Consider the following 24,513-nt stretch of genomic DNA (forward strand, 5'->3'; position numbering starts at 1 on the left):
TAGCAGCACAATTCACAATAGCAAGACTGTGGAACCAACCTAGATGCCCTTCAATAGACGAATGGATAAAAAAAATGTGGCATTTATACACAATGGAGTATTACTCTGCATTAAAAAATGACAAAATCATAGAATTTACAGGGAAATGGATGGCATTAGAGCAGATTATGCTAAGTGAAGCTAGCCAATCCCTAAAAAACAAATGCCAAATGTCTTCTTTGATATAAGGAGAGTAACTAAGAACAGAGTAGGGACGAAGAGCAGGAGAAGAAGATTAACATTTAACAGGGATGAGAGGTGGGAGGGAAAGGGAGAGAGAAGGGAAATTGCATGGTAATGGAAGGAGACCCTCAGGGTTATACAGTGGAGGGGGTAGAGAGAGAGGAGGGGAGGGGAGGGGAGAGGTGGGGAGGGGGGAGGGTGGAGGATGGGAAAGGCAGCGGAGCACAACAGACACTAGTATGGCAATTTGTAAATCAATGGATGTGTAACTGATGTGATTCTGCAATCTGTGTATGGGGTGAAGGTGGGAGTTCATAACCCACTTGAATCAAAGTGTGGAATATGATATGTCAAGAAATTTGTAATGTTTTGAACAACCAACAATAAAAAATTTTTAAAAAAAAGGTGAGGTACAGACAATCTGCATGGGTACTACAATATAGGGTAGAAACTGTAATATCTCAGATGCACCCTGCAAGAAAGAAAGACACATAGACAACTGAAAAAACAAAGGAGGAAAGTGCCCCATACAAACCAGGATACTATAGTAATAGAACCCATGTACAGTGAAGTTGATGAAATGTCAGAGAAGGAGTTCAGAAGAATCATAATTAAAATGATCTGTGAATTAAAGAATGACCTAAATGAGCAAATACAGGCAAAAATTGATCACCTCAACAAAGAAATAAGAGAACAAATACAGGTAGCAAAAAATTACTCCAAGAAAGAGATAGAGACTCTGAAAAATAACCAGTCAGAAATCTTTGAAATGAAGGATACAATAAACCAAATAAAAAACTCAATAGAAAGCATAACCAACAGACTAGATGACTTGGAAGAAAGAATATCAGATAATGAAGACAAAGTATACAATCTGGAAAATAAAGTTGATCACACAGTGAAGATAGTAAGAAACCATGAACAGAACATTGGACAGCATCAAAAGACCAGATCTAAGAGTTATTAGGATAGAGGAAGGCACAGAGTTTCAAACCAAAGCAATGCACAATATCTTCAATGAGATAATATCAGAAAACAAAGTTAAAAGAATTTACAACTAGAAAGCCTACACTGCAGTACATCCTCAGCAAAGTATTCCACACAGAGGAAATGAAAAACAATGATGAAAATCTGCAGAAGGAGGTATTACACTAAAGGAAAATCTAATCCGAGGAGAAATCAAGTCATGTTAAATACCAAAAATAAACAAAAATAGCTGGTAATACAAATCATGTCTCAATAATAACCCTGAATGTTAATGGCCTAAACTCACCAGTTAAAAGACATAGACTAGCAGATTGGATTAAAAAAATACCAACAATATGCTGCCTCTAAGAGACTTATCTCATAACAAAAGACATTACAGACTAAAAGTGAAGGGTTGGGACAAATCATACCACTCACATGGACTACAGAAGCAAGCAGGGGTTTCCATCCTCATATCAAATAAACTATACTTCAAGCTAAAGTCAATCAAAAAGTATAAAGAAGGACATACTGTTCAAGGGAATTATACACTAACAACACTTAACAATTATAAATATATATGCCCCAAACAAGGGAGCATCTACATTCATCAAACTCTTCTCAAATTCAAGTGCAAGTAGACCACAACACAATAATTTTGTGTGACTTTAACACACCCTTTGCACCATTGGATAGATCTTCCAAACAAAAGTTGAACAAAGAAACTATAGAACTCAATAACACAACCAATAACTTAGACTTAACTGACATATATAGAATATTTCATACTTCAGCAAGCAAATACACTTTCTTCTCAGCAGCACATGGATCCTTCTCTAAAATAGACCATAGATTATGCCACAAAGCAAATCATATCAAATATAAAAAAGTAGAGATACTACCCTGCATTCTATCAGATCATAATGAAGTGAAGTTAGAAATCAATGATAAAATAAGAAATAAAAGCTACTCCAACACTTGGAGACTAAATAATATGCTACTGAATGAACAATGGGTTGCAGAAGGCATCAATGCGGAGATTAAAAATTTTTTAGAGGTGAATGAGAACACAGATATAACATATCAAAATCTCAGGGACACTATGAAAGCCATTCTAAGAGGAAAGTTCATTGCATGGAGTTCATTTCTTAAAAGAAGAAAAAGTCAACAAATAAATGACTTAACACTATATCTCAAAGCTCTAGAAAAATAAGAACAAATCAACACCAAAAGCAGTAGAAGGCAGGAAATAATTAAAATCAGAGCTGAAATCAATGAAATTGAAACAAAAGAAAAAAATTGACAGAACAAAAAGTTGGCCCTTTGAAAAAGTAAATAAAATTGACAGATCCTTAGCCATGCTAATGAAGAAAAGGAGAGAGAAAACTCAAATTACTAATATACATGATGAAAAAGGAAATATCACAACAGACACTATAGAAATACAGAAGATAATTAGAAATTATTTTTAAAAACTTGTACTCCAATAAAATAGAAAATATCAAAGGCGTCGACAAATTTCTAGAGGCACATAATTTGCTCATATTGAATGAGGATGATATACACAATGTAAACAGATCAATTTGAAGTGACTAAGTAGAAGATGCCATCAGAAGTCTACCAATCAAGAAAAGCTCAGGACAGGATAGACACACAGCTGAGTTCTACAAGTCTGTTAAAGAGGAACTAATACCAATACTCTTTCATTTATTCCAGAAAATTGAAAAAGATGGAGCACTTCCAAACTCATTCTATGAGGACAATATCACCCTGATTCCCAAATGAGACAAAGACACATCAAAAAAAAAAAAAAAAAAAAAAAAAAAAAAAAAAAAAAAAAAAAAAAAAAAAAAAAAAAAAAAAANATGCTGGAATGTGATGGACATTATTATCCAAAGCACAGGTATGAAGACATGAATTGGTGTGAATACACTTTGTATACAGCCAGAGATATGAAAAATTTACTCTATATGTGTAACAAGAATTGTAATGCATTCTGCTGTCATATATAAATAAAAAATTAACTTAAAAATAAAATAAATATTGAAGATAAAAAAAAGAAATTCTCTAAGCACACTTGTTATTCAAAAATGTATTATACATCTACTAATATGCAAATTTCTATGATAGGTGCTATGAATGGTTATAAAAAGACAACAACATATTGTCTCTCTGCAATATCTTTCACTATGTGAAAAACCTGTGCAATGTTTCTTGATTTAATTCTACATTTCCTTAAATGGCAAACTGCAAGAAAAACATTTTAATTTTTAAAAGAAAATCTTAGGCAGATTATTGGAAAATACCTCATGACTAAGAAAATAATATGAAAACTGAAATTGTTTTACTGAATAAATGCTTATTAAATATAATTTAGCAAGCACAAAAATTGTCTTCTCTGAAATAGAAGTAAGTCTGATGTAACCTCAGATATGTACAAAATTAATTCAGCTCAGTGGTTCTTACTATGGATCCTCAGAGGAAGAGCCTTTTAGTATGGGGCAGTGATCAGGGTGGGAGAAGAGCACTGAGAAATGGGTGTGTGGTACAAAGACAAGGTGGAGATGAGAAAAAGCCTTGTATGTATGCTATGAAGATCAAGTTTTATCTTATATGTAAAAAAATATCAATAGGTTTTGAATATGAAGTTGGCCTAGCAAGATTTTGGTTTTCTATAATAATGAAGACTTTCATAGACTCTGGATCTGTGAGAAGAAGCCCTGAAGGTGGACAATGAAGGCTCCATACTTACAGTCTTCTCAAAGGTGGTGATAATTTCCTACAGATTAGTTTTAGTTAAGAATATTTGTCAATATGTTTTATACGTGCCAGAATTAATTAGCATGGCTGTGCAAATAGAGTGCAGTTGGTTTCAGTAGACTTAATTCCAATAACTGTCTTCAGTAGAGATTTATATAACACAAGGTTTCTTCTAAAAAGTTCACCTGTATTCAACTGAGAGGCATTTGTTATAGGACTTCAATTGGTGACCAGGCTTCTTGTCAGTACCTGCATGGGGTCTGCTTTCCTTGCGCGTTTTGCCTCATCACTGTGGTGACAGAAGGTTCAAGGGGGAGATTCTGTTTTTTTGCCAAGCAGCTCTCCTCCCAAGTGGATTTGATTTCAAGAAACAGGCAACAGCACTCAACTTCAACACTGCAGAGAAAAGTTGGTCTTATGAGTATTTTAAAACTGTGATATGTAATTGTTAAATGCACAGCTGTTTCTATTTTTTAAATAACCTAGAGAGGGGTTATTGAAGTATTTTGGTGGTTGCTGCATTGTTTGAATAAACATGCAATTTCCAAGTTTACTTCTATAATAGATGACATGTGCTGTGCACTGAGCACTTGGTGAACATTGTTCTAACTATTTGACACATTTATTGTCTCATTTAATTCCACAACAGCTCTATGCAACAGGTGAAAAAAAAATTATGCCCATTTTACAGAGTGTAGATCTGAGGCTTGGAAATCTGCCTAAGTCACACAATGTCCCACTATGCATGCCTCCTCCTTTTCTGGAGTATTTGTTCAGAGATGAGACTCTTTAATATATTTGAACTCCATAGAAAATTTCTCTCTTGTAATCATTTGGGTACTGCAAGATTGGCCCAGTAAAAGCTTATGTAGAATATTATAAAAACAATAAAGTAGTAAAATAAAAAGGGTAAAAATTAATTAATTAGTCACAGGAAAGTAGTCACAGCTGTTTTGGATCATGCTGGATGTATTTACCAGAACAAGTACAATTATTTAGAACAGAAAGCAGAAGGAGAAACATTGATTGAAACTGCAGGGGAACACTGGTAGGCAGAATATAATTGCTCATTATTTTTGTTTGTATCTTTCCATTTCCTTGTTACCCTTTCCCTTTGTTCTTCAATAATTCTCAAGACTTTGCGTGAAAACACATTACTTTTATTGCTTGTATATTTAACCTGGTCCTATAGCTTGACTCATTAGGAAGTCTTAATCAGTTTCTAATATCATTATAATTTCCACAGTAACCAACTGGGGTATCATAATCATAGGAATATGACTTTTGTATAAACAGATGACTGATTTAGTCAGCTTTTTCACTGCTGTGACTTAAAGACCTAACCAAAATAACTGTGGGGAGGACTAGTTTATTTAAGGGCTCACAGAGTCAGAGGTCTCAGTCCATGGATCACTAGTTCCATTTCCCAGGAGCACCAGGTGAGGCTGAAATCATAGTGGAAGAGTGTGGCAGAGGGAAGCAGCTCACCTGAAAATCAGAAAGCAGAGAGAGGGGTCTCCAGTTGCCAGATACAAATATATACCCCAACACCATGCACCCAATTTCCACCTCCTCCAGCCACACCCTACCACTTCAATTACCACTCAGTTAATCTCTATCAGGGGATTAATTCACTGATTGGGTTAAGACTGTCACAACCCAATCATTTCTCCTCTGAATTATACTGTCTCACACATGAGCTTTTGGGGGACACCTCACATCCAAATCATAGCATGGACTAAGAAAAAATGATTATTTTTTAAAACTATTCCAGGTAATAAACTGAAAGAACACTAAATACATAAAGTGCTATCGTATTTAGCCCTGTTGTTGTATGTGTTTTTAAAAACTAAAGTCTCCATTGAGCATTACCTCTTTTCTTATTTATTTCGTTTTATTATTTTTCTTTATTTTTAATTTTTTTATTGATTTAAAAAAATAAAAACAGTGGACTGCATTACAATTCTCATTACACATATACAGCACAAAAAAATTTCATATCTCCGGTTGTATATAAAGTATGTACACACCAATTTGTGTCTTCATACATGTACTTTGGATAATGATGTTCATCACATCATTATTTTTCTTAATTTGTTATAATGTTGTACATATGACAGCAGAATGCATTTTGACACATCGTACATAAATGGAATATAACTTCTCATTCTTCTGGTTGTACATGATTTAGAATCACACTGGTCATATAATCATGTATGTACATGGAGTAACAATGTCTGATTCATTCTATCATTCTTCTTAATCCCATACATCCCTTCACTCTCCTCTGCCTAAAGTACCTCTAGTTTTCCCTAGCCCCTCCCTCTACTGTGAATTAGCACTTGCATATCAGAGAAAACATTTGACCTTTAGTTTTGGGGGATTGGCTTATGTATCTTATAATCTTAAAAATAAAGTTGACCACACAGAGAAGATGGTAAAGAACCATGAACAGAACTTCCAAGAATTATGGGATAACATGATAAATTTAGTTGTTACTAAATTTAAGATTTTTCAGAATAGAAGAAGGTGCTGAGATACAAACCAAAGGAATGCACAATCTTGATGAAATAACATTAGAAATATCCCAAAGCTGAAGAATGAAATGGAAAATTAAATACAAGAGGCTTACAGGACCCCCCAAAACAAATTTACAACAGACCCACACCAAGTCACATTATAATGAAAATGCCTAGCATACAAAATAAGGATAGAATTTTAAAGACCTCAAGAGAAAAGTATCAGATTACATATAGGCAGAAGCCAATTCAGATCTCAACTGATTTCTCAACCCAGAACTTCAAAGCTAGGAGGTGCTGGAACAAAATATAGCAAGTTCTGAAAGAAAATGAATGCCAACCAAGAATTTTATATCCTGCAAAACTGAGCTTCATATTTGAAGGTGAAAAAAAACCTTCCAGGATAAACAAAAGGTAAAAGAATCCATAACTAGAAAGCCTGCACTATAGAATATTCTCAGCAAAATGTTCCATGAGGAGGAAATGGGAAAAAAAAAAGTGAAAACCAACAAAGGGAGGAACTACACTAAAGGAAAAGACAAAGGACAAACCAGGTCAAATTAAAAACAAGAAATAAACCAAAATGACCAGAAATGCAAAACATATCTCTGAATGTTAATGGTCTAAACTCATTAATCAAAAGACACAGCCTGGCAGATTGGATTTAAAAACAAGACCCAACAATGTGCTGTCTCCAAGAGACTCTCCTCATAGGAAAAGACATCCACAGATTGGAGGTGAAAGGATGGGAAAAAACTCTCAGGGACTGCAAACAAGCAAGGGTTTCCACCTTCATATCAGATAAAGTGAACTTCAAGCCAAATTTAGTCACAAGAGACAAAGAAGGAAAATTCATACTGCTTAAGGGGACTAGACATCAAGAAGACTTAATGATCATAAATATTTATGCCCCAAACCATGGAGCATCTATGTACAACAAGCAAACCCTTCTCAATTTCAAGAATCATATAGACCACAACACAATAATACTGGGTACCTTTAACACAACTCTCTCACTACTGAATAGATCTTCAAAAAAAAAAAAAAAAACTAAACAAACTATAGAACTAAATAATACAATCAATAACTTAGACTTATCAAACATATATAGAATATTTCATCCATCATGGAGCAAATACACTTTCTTCTCAGCAGCATATGGATCCTTCTCTAAAACAGACCATATCTTAGGCCACAAAGCAACTCTTAGCAAATACAAAAATAATAGAGACAATACCTAGCATTCCATCAGATCATAATGGAATGAAATTAGAAATCAAGGATAAAATAAACAATAAAAGCTACTCCAAATCCTGGAGACTAAATAATATACTATTGAATGATGAATGGATAACAGAAGAAATCAGAGATGAAATTTAAAAACATACTTACTTAGATGTAAATGAGAACACTGATACAATATATCAAAATCTCTGGGATGTTATGAAGGCAATGTTAAGAAGAAAGTTCATCATATTGAGCTTTTTGAAAAAACAGAAAGTCAACAAATAAATGACCTAATATTATATCTCAAAGCCCTAGGAAAAGAAGAAATCAACACCAAATGCAGTAGAAGATAGGAAATAATTAAAATCAGAGCTGAAATCAGTAAAATTGAAACAACAACAACAAAAATTCAAAAACTTGACAAAACAAAAAGCTGGTTCTTTGAAAAAGTAAATAAAATTGATAACCCTTAGCCACACTAAAGAAGAGAAAGAGAAAATTCATATTACTAAAATTTATGATGAAAAAGGACATATCACAACAGACACTTCTGAAATACAGAAGATAATCAGAAACTATTTTGAAAATTTATACCCCAATATAATAGAAAAATCTCAAAGACATAAACAAATTTCTAGAGTCATATGACCCCTACCCAAACTGAATCAGGAGGACATATACAATTTAAACAGATCAGTTTCAAGCAATGAAATAGAATATGCCATAAAAAACCTATCAATCAAAAAAAGCCAGGATCAGATTTATTCTCAGCTGAGTTCTACAAGACTTTCAAAGGAGGATTAACACCAATACTCCTCAAATCATTGCATGAAATAGAAAAGGAGGGAACCCTCATTCTATAAGGTTAGTATCACCCTGATACCAAAAGCAAAAGACACATCAAGGAAAGAATATTTCAGATCAATATTCCTGTTGAAACATAGATTAAAAAATTATGAATAAAATTTTGGTAAATCCCATGCAAAAACATTTTAAAATGATAGTGCACCATGATCAAGTGGGGTTCATCCTAGGGATGCAAGGTTGGTACAACATATGGCACTCAATAAATATAATTCATCACATCCATAGACGGAAAGACAAGAATCATATAATCATCTCAATAGATGTAGAAAAAATCAGTTGACAAAATACAGCATCCATTCATGTTCAAAACACTAGAAAAACTATGGATAGTAGCAACATACCTCAACATTGGAAAAGCTATTTATGCCAAACCCCAAGATCAACATCATTCTAAACAGATAAAAATTGAAAGCATTATCTCTAAAGACAAGAACAAGGCAAGGATGCCCTCTTTCATCACCTCTACTCAAAATAGTCCTGGAAACTCTAGCCAGAGCAATTAGACAAAAGAAATTAAAGGGATATGAATAGGAAAAAAAGAACTCAAACTATCACTATTTGTTGGGGATGTAAACAAGTCAAGATGGCGCCTGGCAGCTTGCCAGGAGGAGTGGTTTGTTAAGTAATGCCAGTGAGCCATTAAGATGATGAGGATTCCTTAATGACTGACTGCTGTATCTAGATTATGTTAATTAAGTTTAGCTGTGTGTAATTAGTTAAGTATATATACCTCTACTGTCCGGCAGAGAAGCGGTTCCCGCTGTATCAATCTTCACAACTTGCTTGTCACCCCCGGTTATTTTGCCCAGCCAGACTGCGGCAACTATTACTGATGACATGATTCTAAATTTAGAAGATCAAAAACATTCCACCAGAAAACTTCTATAACTAATTAATGAATTGAACAAAATAGCAGGATACAATCAACATCCGTAATCAAATGCATTCCAACACATCAGAAATGAATCCAATGAAAGAAATTAAGAAAACTAGCCCATTCATCATAGCCTCAAAAAAACAAAAAACAAAAACAAACAAACAAACAAAAAACCAAACAACCAACCAACAAACAAACAAAGAAAAAAATCTTGGGCATTACCTCTTAATATTTCCCTAACATTACTGATTTCTGTTTGAAACAAAGAGAAGCTTTGAGGACAATAAGCAATTAGAATTCAATAGAAGCCTTTTATTTTTTTTTAATTGTTTTAGTTTTGTCTATATGGTAAGTCTGCCAATTTTCATGTAAAATATCAATATATTGAAATATCATTAGTATGTATTCTTGAACAAGTGGTAAGTTTACTAAAATATCCAGTCAATAGTATGGATGATACTTGGCTGTGACCAAACCATTTACAGGACAAGAAATCACTGTAATTTAGATAATTGATAGATAACAATGGATTAAAAAATAGTAACATAGATGAACCTGAAGGACCTTAGGGTAAGTAAAATAAGCCAGATACAGAAATAAAAACACTGTATAAAATCATTTATATGTAGAATCTTTTAAAAAATGAAAGAAAAAGAAACAAAGTCAAATATGTAGAAATGGATAGTACAATAATGTGCATCAGTGATAGGGAAGGGGAGGAAATGGAGAGATATATTCAACAGGTAGGAGGACTATAATTAATAAAATTATATTACATATTGAAAATTTTCTAAGAGAGTGAATTTTAGGTGCTCTTGCCAGAAAAAATGAAGCAGTAATTAGAGAAGGTGATGACTGTATTAAATTGCTTAATTACAGTAAGCATTTCTCTGTGGATGTGTATATCCAGCCATAATACTATCATATACCTTAAATTTACATGATAAAAACATAATCAGTAGCAAGTATGTTTCCATAAAGTTTTATTGGAGATTAGTTTTATTAACGCACACAACAGTACCCTTTCTGAACTGAAATTTGTCCTCATGCATTTTATTTATAATGTAAAGAAATTATTAAAAATTCAGGTTTTTAGTCATTTTTATCACTAATACCCATTTGAACTATGTTACCAAAATGGCAACAGGCTGTTGACAGTGTTTCTTGATGCTGTGTTTAATGACAGCTCTGCCTGTTACCTAAGAGAGTAGAAACATGAGATTGTTTTACCAAATTTTATTTGATAAACATATGGAGTACTCTTCTGCTTTTATTGTATTTCAGTGTAAAGAAATATGTGATTGCATATCGTTAACTTTTGTAAAATCACTGAATTCAATACCAGATATCATTTAAATCAGGGGTCAGCACAATTTTGTTTTTCTGCAAGGGCCAGATTATAAATAGTTTTGGCTATGCCAGTCATGTGGTCCTTGTAGCAATTAGGTTAATGGTGCTGTTGGGGCATGAAAACTGTCACACAATCCAGTAGCATATTTGTGAGTTGGTATTCTGATACTACTTATTTATAAAAACAAATGGTGAGGTGGATTTGGTGGAGTTTGCCTGAGGCTTCTAATTTGCCACTTTGGTTTAAGAGTGTCCTAGAAGAGAACACTACAAAATAAACCTTCATTACTATTTACTTTAAATCACATACAATAATTGTTTCTTTTTAAATGTTAAATAAGTTTCAGTTATCATGTAAACTATTGAAAACAGAATCATTTTATTAGTTGAAACTTGTGAAATATTTGCATATTCCCATTGTAAAAATCTGAGAAAAATTCAAGCGTGTTTGCTAGTAGAAATTGAGTTCCACACAGTCCGTAATGTCACGTGATGACCTGAAAGATGAAAAGGAGGTTATGCACTCTCCCAGTTCTTATTAACTCAGAAACCCTGGGACTCTTCCAGTCAGAAAATTGGGCAGCGTTTACTTTTTAAAGTGGCAAAAATAATTTTCCTCCTTTCCTTTCTTGTGAAAAATTTTGAAAAACTCCAATATTAACACAATCTTAGATGATTTCATGAGAGTGCAATCCAGCATCAGAAATAAAACATGGTACACCTTGGCCTAAAGGTAGGAAAGGATCTGGTATCAACAAGAGGATGTTGTAGATGTCATGATTTTTCCTATATTCTATTGTTTATAGAAATTGTGACAAAGAGATGGAATCTTGTTAACAAACAGGGCTGGCATGCAGTACTGACTGAGCTGGAAAAAGTCTGAGAATACATCTTCCAGATGATTTCCTGAGGAGAGCTTATAACCCGGAGTGTCTGAGTCGGCTTAGATTCCTCAAACAAATATCATAAATTGTGTGGCTTGGCTTAAACAGGAATATATTACTCACAGTTCTGGGGGCTGGGACATCCACCATAACATGCCAGTTATGCTGCATCTAGTGAGGACTCTTTCTGATGGATAGTCACCTGCACTCTGTTCTCATGTGTCCTTTCTTGTCTGCATAGAGAGAGAGAGATCATATCGCCTCTTTCTCTTAAAAAGTCCACTGATTCATATAAGGTTATCACCTTCTAACCTCATCTAAAACTACCTGCCTCACAAAGACCCACCTCTAATTACTGTCCCATACTTCATCATGAATGTTGGGGAGGACAAAAATTCTGTCCATCACATACAGGAGGTGCAATGTTGGTTTTTAGTTAGAAGGCATAAAACCAGGGATGCTGTACCACTGAGCTAAGTCCCCAGCCTTACTCCCCACCCCACTTTTTTTTTTTTTAAATACCAGGGATTGAACCCAAGGGCACTTAACCTCTGAGCCTCTTCCCCAGCCCTTTTTATTTTTCATTTTGAGACAGGGTCTCACTAAGTTGCTAAGGACGTAGATAGTTTGCTGATTGGCCATGAACTTGTGATCCTTCTGCCTCAGCCTACTGAGTTGCTGCGATTATGATTGTGACCACTGTGTCCAGCACTGCTTGAACTTTCTAACCTAAGACAGTGGGGAGTCGTCATTAAGAATACTTTCACTTGTACCCTTCTTTTTAGTGAGAATGTGACAAATACAATTTATTATGTACTATTCTTTAAAATCTATTTCAGTTTTCTTGGCGGATTCTGTTACTTCTGTTAAGAATAATAAGTAAATATTAGTAGCCATATTTTTGAGTAGCAAGAAAGTCTCCATAGGCTAATTATTAGAATTAAATTAACATGAAAGCAACAAATCAATTAAATCTTAGCATGTGTACTTTAGCAAGAATCATGGCATAGTTTTCTCTACATATATTTTGTACTTTAAAGAAAGATACATTCCTTTACTATGGAAAACAAATATTTTTATTGTTATTTTGTTTGGAAGTATTAACCACATATTTTTTTACCTCAACAGACCTATTTATTTTTGTATAGTGCTCTATTATAATAAAAGAGCACTGAATATTTTTTAATTATTTATTTATTCTAATTTGTTATACAAGACAGCAGAAAGCAATTCAATTCATATTATGCATATAGAGCACAATTTTTCAAGTCTCTGGTTATACACAAAGTAGATTCACACTGTTTGTGTCTTCATACATGTACTTAGGGTTTTTAATGCAAAGTTTTTTTTCAATTTATTTCATTGAGATTTTTAAATATATACATATAAGAGTTAATGAACTTTGAAACTTCTACTCTCTTCTTTTTTCCTGCTTCATTCTAAATGAACAAAGTGTAATTTTCAAAAGTACATGTTGAAATAATGATGAAAAGAGACTTCCTACCAGGATTGCTAATTTTAATAGAAATTAGTATTTAGTAAGTTACTCTAATTCCCTTTGTTGAAAATAAATTCATAAAGGACACATTCTTTTTTGTATATTTTTCTTTAAATATTTTGAATGAGGATTCAAAAGAGGAATTTATATTTTGTTCATTCAATAATGTTAGTCAAACTACTTCAGAAGAAAATGACTTTATTTCAGTCACTGATGTAGTCAGTTGCTTTAAGTAATTTGTTTGTATTGAATGTCTTTATACAATTTTTGTAAAAATTACTGTACTAAATTTGTTAATTCATGTTTCTATTTCTGGTCTGCTCATTTTGGGATTGCATATATATTTTTTAATATTATGATTTATGTACTTTCTTATCTCATATAACCCAAAAGAGCTTATAAAATGCCAATTAATTTGTTCTCTGGTGAAAAGAAATAATTCATCAGTGACAGTAAACATTTTTGCAAGTTTTTCAATGTTATTCTCATTTACTGATTCATTGACTTCCCTGTACAGTATATAAAACTACCTATTTATTTTGAAAATCACTTAATTGATGGTTTCAACCTAGCACAAAGTTGTCATGGATACAATTTTGTACCATGACAAAATTATTTTCATTGTTTTAGTTAGGTTAACAGAGGTTTTGCTAGTTTGCTTATTCGGCTCATTTATTTATAAGGGCTAATCTGGGATCACGATGCCCTTATTTTTATGGTGGTATCATAGTAGAAATAAATCAGTTCTGTAATAAATACAACAGCTCAATGGCACAACTAGAATTTCTATCCCTAAGTTGCTGCCATTATTTCTGGTGTATTCATTTTCTTTTGCTGCTGTAATAAATCCGTATAAACTTAGTGACCCAACAAATTACACAAATTAGTCTTATAATTCTATAATTATAATTCTTATAATTCTAAGCTTGCCATGGGTTTCACTGGGATAAAATCAAGGTGTCAGCCTTCCTTTCTAGAGGAGCCAGGAGAGGATTTTACTTCTTCAGTATTTAGAAACTACTCATGCATCAACTTGTGGCCTGTTTCTCCATCCTCAAAGCTCGCACTGGTGGGTCAAGTTCTTCCCACATAGCATCATTCAAACTTCCTTCTCCATAGTTTCCCAAGTTGAAGGACCTTTACTGATCAGATTGGGTCCTTCTAGATAATGCAGATTAATCAAAGTCTTTAACACAATTAAATCTAAAAGTCCCCTTTGCTTCGGAGGGTAATATGGTAATAGTGTCCAGTGAATGGATTAGGATATGGAGGATTCTCTGGGCTCTTATTCTGTCTACCACATTTGGTTTATTTTGTCACTTATGTTTTCAGATTAAGATTAAATGGTACATCTTTTACAAGTAGATTAATTAATCTGGTTCTTATTTGTGATTTATTTTCTTTAATATTTGTCAGATTTATCTTTTAATTGGTTTCTAGCATGTTCCAAAGAGTTGTTTAGTTTTTCATGGCTGGCCAGGAATATATCTACATAAATTACTGCATTTGGACACAATTTGTATGAAATTATGAATATTTCCTGTTAATACACAGATTGTGTTGACAGTATTTGTTTGCTTGATTTGACCATCAGTTTAATCAAACTAATTACTTTATTAGCTTAGTAAACAGTTTTATATTTGTGAAATATTTTATGATGCCATTTAACTTAAAGAAAAAATGAGCAGAGCTTCAGATTATGAGCAAGAAAATACAAAATTTCTTTATCAGTTTGTACATACTCTAGAAAAACATACTGTCACTGCTCTTAAAAATTTAGTAGTTTATTAAAAACTATTATTAAAGAAAAAGAAAAAAGGAAATCATACTATTTAAATTAAATAAAACATTTATAAAGATGTAATATAAATCCAAAATTCCTAAATTTCTATATGTGTTTCCATGAAATCAAAGTGTTCAAGAATCAAAGTTTTTGTTTTACATTAAAGAAACATTTCCTAAATTTGCCTTGGAAAATTAGATAAAACGTTATAATCAGCCCTTTAAAGTGGCTTTTTAATCAAGACCTAGGCACTTTCTCAGTGTCATTGTATTATGATGCAAATTTTTGTTAATGTAGATTTTGTTCATGTGCTGAAGCAAATTTATTACTATTTTAGCTTCAAAAATATTATGAATACATAGACAAATGAATGGTAGATAATAGATGTAGAGATGATAGAGTTTGATATCTGAGTGTTATGCAACTTTAACTTCTATTCTGTGAGTCATATGAGGTAATTAATGATCATTAACCTCATTATTAGTAGTTTTTTAAAGTCATATTTACTTCACACAAATTCTTTCAATAATATTCTCAAAGTTTTTCATATTAACTATTAAAATATGAAAAGATCTTGTAGAATACAGAATGGTTTAGTCACAGGAAAAGATTTTTGTGGCTCTTCACATGTTTAAATATAAAATTATAATATAATCCTTACTGCTGTCTTAGGTACATACATAAAAGAACTGACAGGTATTTGAACAAGTACATGTTAACACATATTCATAGAAGCACTATTTACAATAGTTGTTTTTTTTTTAAGAGAAATTAGTTTCACTTTTTATTTATTTATTTTTATTTATTTTTTAGTTTTAGGTGGACACAATATCTTTATTTTGTTTTTATTGCGGTGCTGAGAATCGAACCCAGTGTCTCATGCATGCGAGTGCGATACCACTTGAGCCACATCCCCAGCCCAACAATAGTTTTAAAAATGTAGAAATAGCCCAAATTTCCACAACAGATGAATGGATAAACAAATCTTGACATATCCATAAAACATTTTTCAGACATAAAAAGGAATGAAGTCCTAATACACAGGATAAATATGGTGCATACTACACTAAGGATGAACCTCCAACTTATCATGCTAAGTGAACAATCAAATAATAAATGGTTACATATTTTATGATCCCATGTTTATTAAATATATATAACAGGTAAATTCATAAAGACAGACATAAATTGGTGGTTTCAAGAGGCTGACTGTAGCAGACTGAGAAGAAATTGATCCACAGGTGGCAGATTTCACTTTGTAGTGATGGAAATGTTTGGGAATTAGATATAAGTGGTAGTCAAGCAGGAATGTGATGCTTTCAGTTAACAACCACAGAGATTCTCTACTTCCTATATCTTTCTCAACTACTGCCTAATCTTCATCAGAAGCAGGTTGATGCTCAGAAGTGGTCTCGATCCATTTTCCCACAGAGTGTGAATACTTTTCTTGTTACCCACATGTAGCACATATAGGTGTTCTGGTACATCAGCAGTAGCTGGAGGCTGAATGTAAGAGGAAATGGGAAGAAACTCATCTGTGGATATGGGGTTTTACTTTATAGTGGTATAAATGTTTTGGAACTAGATTCAAGTGGTAGTTGTACAACATTATAAATATTTTTCATGGCATTAAATGCCACCTTGGCCAGAGGGGATAGTGATACAGATGTTTTCTGCTTTCCAATTTTACATACAAGTGATAAATCTATAAAAAACTTCCAGAATTTGGAGATCCATTTCTAATCCAAGAGAAGAAGGCAATATGAACACTCTGATCACATTTTTTCTATATCCTGTGAATGCTGCCTTCAAGAAGCACTTTTAAAACAAAGAAAAAAAAATAAGATGTAACTGTTCTATTCTGGAACTTGAATCTTCTATGAGGCAAAGTGACATTTACTGATCATAAAAGAAATAGAGAATAGGAAGAAAAATGTAATAATCTAAACAGCGTTATTAGCCAGGTGTGGTACGCAACAACTGTAATCACAGCTGCTCAGGAGGCTGAGGCAGGAAGATCGTGAGAGTTCAAAGGTAGCCTCAGCAAAAGGAAGGCACTAAGTAACTCAGTGAGACCCTGTCTCTACATAAAATACAAAATAGGTCTGGGAATGTGGCTCAGTGTTTGAGTGCCCCTCAAGTCAAACCCCAGTAGCCACCCCCATCCCCTGGGGGAAAAAAAATCTTATTTTAAAACTAGTAACGCTTTGTATGTAGATGATGATATCCTAGGTTTAGGTTTTTAGAAATTTAATATAAATTAAATATATACTCTCAAAATCATTAAATTCTCAATCTACTGTTATACTTTATTTGGCAATGGGTGCCAAAAGCCAGAGGGTTAACTAGAGAAATAGTATATTTTGTTGAAAAATCTTCAGATAATATTTTTATGCAAGGACCCATTGTTGTGTTTATTTTTGACCAAACCAAATAGTTGAAGAATGTAATTTCATTAACACAACATCTCTGGTCTCAGCATAACACAGGATGATCAGGCATCATGATTAATTACTTTAGGCATTTTTCAATACCTTAGTGACTATTGGTCAGAGGATCTGCAATAGATAGATTGCTTGCTAAAAATGTCACAAATTTTTCTCTTTCCAGTCTTTGCATATTCACATCAAGGCATTGCAGATATTCCTATCATGTGGAGTTTATTTCTTCTCCCTTTGAATATGGGTTATTCATGATACTTGCTTTGACCAACAGAACATTAGGAAAAATGAAACAAGCTTGGATTTGAAAACAACTTGCACAAAGGACTTGTTCTCTTGCTGTTCTTAGAATCCTTTGATACATGTAGACAAGCTTGGACTCACATGCTGAATGGAAAGAGACCCTATTCACCTCAGCCTTTCCAGACAAGACCATCAAAAAACTCCTAGTCCCACCCAGTCCACCAGCTCACTGCAGATACTTGAACTAGTCTGAGATTAACCAAGACTGGCCTGGATTTCTTAAATCATATAGCTCAAATAGTCAACGTACAAAATCACGAGGTAAATTAGTAATTGTTTCAGGCTTTCATATTCTGGATCATTTGCATATACACTGCAAGTTAAGTAATAAATCTAATATTTCAATTATACAACTTATTTACCATTGCATCTTAACTCTCTAAAGTAAAATACAATTAACATTGCTTCTTTTTTTGGAGGGGAGGGAGAATTTGTATATATCAGGTATATTTCCAAAAATGTCTACATTTCGAAAAAGATTTTCCAAGGTTTGTGTAATGGACTGAGTCTATGCTCTCAACATTCATGACTTATAGCCCTAACCACCAATGCAACTAAAATTAGAGAACAAACCCTTAGGGAGGTAATTAAAAATCCAAAGATAATATTATGGATATTCTTATAAGAAGACAGCAGTATGGACATGCACAGAGAAAAGACCATGTGATGACATAGCAAGAATTAAGCCATCTGTAATTCAAAAAGAGATATTCCAGGAGAAACCAAATTTGCTAATACCTTGATCTTGGAATTCCAGTCTCCAGAATTGTGAGAAAATAAAATTCCCTTGTTTACAACAAAATCCTCAGACTGCAATATTTTGTTAAGCAAGCCTTAGCATACTAATACAACTTCTATTATCATCTTCTTTTTGCAGATATGGCTACTAAGTCTTGAGAGGTATTTATATATCTGGTTCCCTGTAACAAAACTATATTCAAAGAGAGCTAAAATTATTTCAATGGTAAATCCAGGTTATTAACTGCCGCAGTCTGGCTGCAGCAAAATAACCGGGGGGTGATGAGCAACTTGTGTAGATTGTTACAGCAGGAGTGGGAGCCGTTTATTGTAGGACAGGAGGGGTATATATACATTCCACACAGTTTATCTTAATTAACATAAACTAGATACAGCAGTCAACCAATAAGGAATCTCCACACTTAATGGCTCGCTGGCTCACAAACCACTCCCTCTGGCAAAATGCCAGGCACCATCCTGACTTGTTTACAGACCCTAACATTTCCCCCTTTTGTTTAATTTAAATAATGACCATAGTGGTTTTTACAAAAGCACCATAAATAATCTGCTACAAGCAGAAGGGGAGGATACAAAATGCCACAATACCAAGCCAATTGATGGCTCCATGCAAGAAGCCCTTGGAAAAATTATAGCAATGACACCATTAGCAAAGATACCAAGTTACAATTTGTTGTAGATTACAGTTTGTTGTCTCAGTTCAGGTAAAGCAGTGTCTCAATAGATTAACTCACAGTCCAGGTAAATCACATTCCAGGTAAGTTCACAGTCCAGGTTAAGTTCTGCAGGCAGCTAGCTTGATCCCAAGTCTTGTCCGGTTCTCAGCCAAAGTTTCGTCCAGTTTTCAGCAACACTGGAAATTTTTCCACCCTCGTCCTCACCGGCACTGGGATGAAGGCAGGAACTCCAGCAATGATCCTAAAGAAAATCCTGTAGTATTCCAGCAGGCACTAAGAAAACAACCTTTTGAACAATTTAGTACATTATCTCAAGGTTTTTTACATTTGAAATAAGCCTTAATAGTGCTCATTACTCATTAGCTTCCAGGTGTGGGAGAACTATTGTAGTTACTGGCCTTGGAAATGATCAAACTTCAGGGACACAGGCTGTCTTCTGCCTGCAGGACAGCCCCAGATGGCCCTGGGGAGAGTCCAGGGAGTGTTCCGGTCTCAAACTGCCACTGGACACAGGGAGCAAGAGCCTGCGAGACTGTGCCTCTGGGTCAGGTTTGGATTTGGGTTCTCGCAGTTGCATCCCGCTCCCCGGGCGGGGGCGGGGAAGAGCCAGCTGCCACTGCTTGGAAGGTCCTTGCTGCGCCATGCAGGCTCGCGCACGTGGCAGCTGCCGAGCCAATTCACGCACCCTCCAGTAACGAAAAGTATTCAGTAATAGCCTTTTGCTGCAACTTTTTTTCCTGATAATCCTTCTTCTTCTGAACTTTCTTTTTCTTTCTGACTAGAGTTCCTGAGCTTTTATCAACACATGCCCTAACTATTCTTGGTTCCACTGGGGTGCCTTCTTCCCTTAGTAATTTACTTAACACCCCTTCCATATTTTTGTCACAAAGACAATACAACATTTCAAGACAAAACAAGACACAAACATACTATATCAATCTTCTCCATTTTCTCAAAATGGCCATTTTTCCTCTCGCCCTATCTGCCTAGGGACGAACAGATTTGCCCCCGTCCTATCTATGGACGGGCAGCTTTTTTTTTTTTCGTCACTTACCCCCGAGTGTCCTGGGGCTCCCCGGACGGGCCACCATCTGCCGCAGTCTGGTTGGGCACAAATCTTGAGCCACTGAAGCAGGAACAAACTTTATTTTTGAACTCTACCAGCACACTTCACACTCGCTCCCGGGGAATTCTCCCAAATGCCATGTGGCTGGTCCAGGAACCAGCAGCCAGAAATATCTCCTCCGGAAATCCCTCCTCCTGCACTTCCCCAACCAATGGGAACTCTCTCGGGGAATCCCCAGGAATCCCCACAGAACTCCAAAGTAGTGGGAGAACTCAAAAGTAGCAGCTGAGGAGGATAGTAATGCCTCGCCTGTCAACCAATACTGTTGGCAAAATGCCAGGGGCTATTCCGACTCGGCTGTGGCTCTCAGCAATTAACAATATGGAGAAAACAAAGTAGGCTTTTATTTGACATTACCAATATTAGTATATTTGAACAAAATCCAAAAATGTAGAGAAAATGTTAAAAAAAAAAACATTATGTTTGTCAAATAAAATAAAAGATAAAGCAGAAAACACACAAGTACAAATGACAATTAGAGAGAGATAACAAAGGAAAGAGAAAGTAGGTAGAGAAAAGAGACTGATAACCCATTTGGTTTCTTTTCTCACCTAATTGTTTTGTAATTATAGCTATTCTATATCATGCTTTCTACCATATCATGCTTGGTTATTTTCCCATTGATACTGCCGGTTATTGATGACCAGTTCTGTTTCCTCACTTGTTGAAGTTTGAACATTAGAGAAGCACGCTGAGGCAAACATAACATAGATTTCTTCTCAGAGGGAGAAGGAGGCCATAGTGGGTATCCTGGTATCCCAAGAAGTGAGAGCATTCTGTCTTTTTTTTTTTTTTTAAATAAATCCTAGGCTTCTTTGTTTCATTGCTTTCTTCCCCTTTATCTTTCTCCTTCCTGTGTACATTGGTGACTAGGCCCCAGAGAAGCTCAGAGGGATGGCCAAAAGGTGAGAAGCAGATGGGCTGGAGGGGCCAAGGTAGAGTGATCTCTGCAGGAAGAGGGCCCAGGGCACTTTAATTAACAATTTTATAACTTCCTGTAGGGAGCAACAATCCCTGGGACAAGTCACCAGCAGGGGCAGGTTATCTAGATAAGGGTAGAGGAAGGACTCTGAAGGCATTAGCATTTCAATCCTTCAGAGGCTGTACTCTAATTGGACTCTCTCCTTGATCCAATCTGACCCAATTTAGCTATCTATACTGATTGCCTGTTTTAATTCTGGCTTCCTCATCATCATGTTTGGTTATGTTTGGTGATATTTCTGTTAAATATTTATATTTCTTTTCTTTAAGTGAAAGAATTAGTAGAAGGTGGCTTCCTTTAACCTGGTGTCTTGATTTGCCTATCTATGTGGGGTTACCCTTGGAAAAATACTACCACAGACAAAAGTAGATCCACTTGCTGATAACAAAATTCAAGTAAAGGAACTATCCTTTTCACCAAATCAAACATTTCTCAAAAGCAATTAATGATTAATTAAAAGTAGTGAAAACACATTTAATAATCTTTGGTAATGATTTTGAACATGCACTTGGATTGATTAAAAACTAAATAATGAGGATGACTAAAACTCCTGCATTCATCAATAACTAAACTGTTTTTAAAGTTAAATAGTAAATATTTTTACTTTTAGCATTGTGCCCTTAAGTACAATTTGGGTTTAATAGATTCTGGATTTATACACCTAAATATTTTAGTTTTAATGTGGGATTACCTGAGAATTTTGTTAACATCTACTTTAACAATTATGAGGTAGATTAAAAAAAAACTCTAAGATTTTCACATTTCTATTCTACATACCTCTTTAAACACATTAGTCTTAAAGTTCACAACACTTTTTGGAATAGTTCACTTTTGTATTTTGAACAGCATTTAGATTAAATATTCTGTATATATTATAGCATTAAATGTCCCATAGTATCACATTTGTTATATTCTCTTAATCTCTTTTATGAGACAAAAACAGTGTCTATCCCATTTAAGCTCTATATAGGTTAATATTTTTGAAATACTTTTTGTTTGGATTAAGGACTATGCTCACCAACTGTTTCAAATTGTTTTGAACCATGTGTGAATATTTGACTTCTTTTTTACAGATTTTCAGCAGTGGGAATTTTCATTCTTTTAAAAGTCATAAGGTGTAGTCACCCCCACAGTCAGGGTGCAGATTGTTTCAAACTACCAAGAAAGTCTGTTTACAAGCACTACTAAGCACCATCCTTCACCAAATCCAACTCCTGGAAACTTCTGTCTGATGAATTCTTCATCCCTGTTATTTATTTACTTTTTTTCAAGAACTCCATGAAGTCATTCATATGTAGATTTTTAAAAATATGCATAAAAATGTTATGTCCTTCAGTTCAGAGAAGTTGCTGTTTGCATGAATAATTTATTTTTTCTATTGCTCAGTTATTTTCCATTGTATGGATGTACCATGGTTTTTTGTTGTTTTTTTTTTTTTAAATTAGTACCTCCACTCATAAAAGCACATTTTGTTGGCTTCTAGTTTGGAATATTATAAAGAAAGCTGCTAAGAACATTGTATAAAGGTTTTCATATCCATAAAACTCTTTTTTTTTTTTTTAAATTCTGGGATTAAACACTCAAGAGTGTGATTACCGGGTTGTATGATGAGGATGTTTAACATTTTATGAATCTGCCAAACTATTTTCCAAGGGGACTGTACCATTTTACATTTCTGGCAGAAAAGTTTGAGAGATCTAGTTACAGATGGGTGGTATTTTAAGTAACGTAAAATACAAAATTCCTTCTTTCTGAATTATTGGACAAAAGAAACTTGGTTATAACATATATCTGGGAAAAAATTGCTCAACTGAATGCTAATACTGAGAAAGAAAATAGCATATGATTCACTCTAATGCAAAATTTCCTTTCCTGAAATGATTGAGCATGCAAATTGATGTTAGATTTGGCTGTTTGGGGATTTATACATTATTTTTTATATTAATTGGACTACATTCTTATTTCTGTTCAAAATAAACAACAGATTTTATTGTGTGAAATTTACCCTAAATAAAACAAAATTCTTAGGGTCTTCAAAGATTCCTGCAATATGGTCATTCATTAACAATATGGGGACTGGGGACTCAATCTGGGAGAGGAAGCATTAGCAAGATTTGGAATGTAATACAATCTCAGCGGCCAAATAAGAGTTACTTTAAAATAGCTCCTATTTAAGGAATCCATGTGTTCTTGAGAAACAAGATAATGACATATTGTGTTAGCTTCACAGTGAAAAAAAGATGATCCCTGGGAACATCTTCATTGCAGTAAAAGGCAGCTACATTCATTCTTCCAGAGATTCACTTTAAAGTATAAAACTAATTTATTCCTAAATTGATTGGCAGTGTAAGTAATGTAATTTTTACTTTTTTGAATCTTAGTTAATTATAAAACCATAAGCAAAAAGAATTTAAAAAAAATGGTGAGATAACCCAATCAAGTAACCCAATCAAGTAACCCTTTATTTTTAGTGTCATTTTTATAATAATTAATGGGATTCAAGATCGCAACTATATATTGTTATTGAAGCCAGAATTAGACAGGCAGTCAGTGTAGATAGGTAAATCGAGTCAGGTCGGGTCAAGGAGGCCAATTTTGAGTGAGTCTGGGATGGTGGAGACTGCCCCTTGAGGGATCTTATCAAGAACCTGCTCCTGCTCCAACCTGTTGCCAAGGTAACCTGTCCCAGGAATTTCCCCTCCCTACAGAGAGCTATAAGGCTGTTAATGTGTCCTTGTCTACTCCATCCTGCCCTTCTCCCTTCAGCCCACCTGTTTCCTACCTTTTGGCCATCCTACCAAGCAGTTCCTGAGTCTAGTCATTTTCACAGGAAGGAGAAAGATTAGGGGGGAAAGGCAGGAGAACAAAGGAAGCCTAGGACATACAAAAAGGGCAGAACATCTCTCTTCTGGGGATACCAGGATACCAGCCATGGCCCTCTTCTCCCTCGTGGGAGAAGTCTATGTTACCCCTTTTTAAAGAAACCCTGCTTCATCTGCTTGCCTTGGCGTGCTTCTCTAATGTTCAAACTTCAACATGTGGGGAAGCAGGACTCATCACCAATAACCGTCGCTATCATTATGGTGCATTGAAAAAGCCTTAAGCAAAGGATGATTATCCCTCATACAGAAACCATTTATTTTTAAAACATCTCCTCTGTAGCTCCATGTATTTTTCTATATGTATCTTCTTTTGCCAACTAAAAACAAAAGCAACAGAAAATGGAACTACTTGCATTCAAAGTAAGCCATCATATATACCTGTGACATTTTTCT

The sequence above is a fragment of the Marmota marmota genome, unplaced genomic scaffold, assembly GCF_001458135.2.
Source record: "Marmota marmota marmota unplaced genomic scaffold, marMar, whole genome shotgun sequence".
NCBI lineage: Eukaryota > Metazoa > Chordata > Mammalia > Rodentia > Sciuridae > Marmota > Marmota marmota.